This window comes from Melospiza georgiana, chromosome 1 (genome assembly GCF_028018845.1).
Source record: "Melospiza georgiana isolate bMelGeo1 chromosome 1, bMelGeo1.pri, whole genome shotgun sequence".
In the NCBI taxonomy this organism is placed as follows: domain Eukaryota; kingdom Metazoa; phylum Chordata; class Aves; order Passeriformes; family Passerellidae; genus Melospiza; species Melospiza georgiana.
In genome coordinates, this window is record NC_080430.1 from 52,700,556 (window position 1) to 52,703,483 (window position 2,928).

The following is a 2,928-nucleotide window of genomic DNA, read 5'->3' on the forward strand; positions in this document are numbered from 1 at the left end:
TGAGCCTGGGACCTGCAGTGGCTGGTGTCCTCAAGTGTCCAAGAAATCTGGCCACAGCCACCCCAGCCTGCAGCACAGCCCTTGCTCACCACCTCCCTGTCCTTTGAGCCAGCACGCACGGCGTCCCCATGCTGCCTTCACAAGCTGTGCCACAACACCACTGCCTGGCCTGGCTCCAGCTCTGGATTTTCCAGGCCCACACAAAGCATACAAGTAGCACTGGAGATTTTATTACCTTGCCTGGGGTAAGCAGAGCTTGCAAAGAGGCTCCATCTCTCATTTTCTTCCCTGAGCACCCCTTTGACTTTGAGGGCTCTCAGTCACCTCAACCAACCCATTGATTCCCCAGAGCAGTGAGGATGGACCGTATCATCAAATCATACCAATGGTTCTCTTAATCAAATCTTAAAACCCAGAGAAGGAGCAAAGCGATGGGTGCAACTGGAAGACAGCAAATCAATGGAAGGGGAGGAGTAAAATCACAATTATTTCCCTGCCTTTGTTTTACTACCTAATAGCTGGAAAACACTGGATTTCTTGCCACATGACCTTGAAGAACCTCAGAAGTCACTTTCTCTCCATGTTTGAGCTCTTTTAAGATGCACATATTCAAAAGGAGAAAAAAGCATCAGGCCGGTGTGTTCAGTGCCAAGCAGCTTTGGCCATGTGGCTTCCATTAAATACATCACAGCCCAAGGGGGCTGCTTTCACAGAGGACACAGGTGCAGCAAGAGCAGCCAAGGGAGATGGAACATGCCAGGAAAACAGGGAGAGCAAAGGTCTCAGAACCACCAGCAGCTGCTGAAAGCCCAAAAAACTTCAAAAGAGCACCTGGGCACCCCTCCTGCAGTCTTTTCTTCTGAGGAACACTGGAGCAAGATTAGGTTCTTTTAAATTTCATCATGTTGCTGAAACACTGGTTTCTTTTGGTTTTTTGTTTTGGTTTGCTTTGTTTTTGTTTGTTTGTTTGTTTTTAAGAAAATCTTTATCTTTTGAGAAAAGACCCTGGATCCCACAAAACACTTAAGGTTGGGAGGAACCTTGGGAGATCATCTATTCTAACTGCTTCACTCCCACCAGAGTCAGCTTGAACAGATCACCTGAAAGCATGTCCAGTCAGGTTTTAGAGATCACCAAGGGTGGAGACTCCATAACCCTCTGGACAAACTGTACCAGTGTTCAACCATTCTCACAGTAAAAAAAAGCTTTTTCTTATGTTTAAAGAGAATTTTGTGTGCTTGAGGGTATGCTCACTGTCTCTTGTCCTGGACTAGACACTGCCAAGACGAATCTGTCTCCATTCTCTTTACTCTGCCTCCACACTGATTCCTCCCCAAGCCTTCTCCGATTCCAGGTCTCTCTCAGCTTCGTTAACAGGTGCTACAAGACTTTAACCATGTTAATCATGTTCAGTATGTTAAAATACTCCTTTTTTTATTGGCTTGAAAATTTGTGCAGTTCCTTTTCCAGTTTTTGGTGTGGTTAAAACAAACCTAATCTCCATGACCTTTGCTGGATTGCCTGTTTTGTTTCTTATTTTCTAGTTTGATTTTAATAGTTTCTGCCAGGCAGTAATCACCCTCAAGGAAACTACCAAGGTGGCAGACTATTCAGGGCAAGAGTTCAATTTACAGTGGAGGAACAGCAGATACTGCTCAGTACTGTTACAACACTTGCTCCTGTTTGAGTTGGAGCTGATGGGCACACAGGGGCTGTGTTTTGAAAAGCAAAAAGCTAGATGTTGTGAAAGCACTGCCTTCACAAAGGCTAAGTGGCTGACATGTTCCCTTTGGAGTGTTTCTCCAAGGAGTAACAGACTTTTGTCCAAGTTATGGGCCACTCAGTTCACTCCCTATTTTAGGCAGATGTCCTGCATTGCACAGGGAACACAAGTTATTTGGATTCATCTCCCATTTAGAAATGAGGATACATCCAGTTCTTTCCTGCCATGTGCTGCATCTTTCCTGCATGTCAAAGACATAATTTCTCTGAGTTTTTCCCAAAATTTACTATCAAGTTTCCTGCAGCAGGCCCTGGGCAGTCCTGTAATATCAGGAACATTCAAGACTTGCCTGCTCTTGGTATTACTTTGGAAGATATATCCCACCTGGCCAAACACCTTTGGTTCATTTTAAGTAGCACTAATTTTATAAAAATACTAGACTAACGTAATTCCTTGACCAATCTAAGGCAGTTTTTATTAATTTGCTTTCCTAGAAGATTTAGGAGCAAAGGACCTTAATTCAGTAACTTCTGAGAAACAATCGTTGCGTCTCTTTGGTTGGTAAGGCCCACAACCTTCCATCCAGCAGCCAGACCAGCTGGGTCTCACAAGGTGCTACTGGAAAGTGGAAGATGGTAAGTGATATCCTGGCAGCTCAGGAGACTTCTCTGTGAGGATTAGTTAAAAAACACCTGTGTAATTCAGTCTGTATGCTGGCATTGCAAATTAATTGAAGAGATAGGGCACACTGCTTTCAATGCATCACCAGCTTAACTGTGATTCTACTTTTACAAGCAAGCAAAGACTCAATGTAATTAAGTTCTGTGTTTACAGGAAAAAAGATAATCCTTTCAAGTAGTTCCCTTTCCTCTCCTAATTTTGCAGTAATGACTCTGGTCCTATATGCTCTGCTTCACTTTGACGAATCCTACCCTTTCCTTAATTAGGAGAGATTTTTATCACATCCATCTGTACTTTCTTTTTATTTCCCGACTGTATTTATTAATCGAAATGACAGCTTAATTCAACATCTGTACCGTGAAAAACTCTACAGTGGAAGCATATTGCTTTAGCATGGAAAAGGCTTTGGATGCATTTTATATTTGCTGCACATGCTGAACAAATGCGTGATTCAGAAAACTAAAATATCAGTAGTCCTGCTAATGGGTGTTTCCCAAAGCACAAAAAACAAAAGATCCATCAGC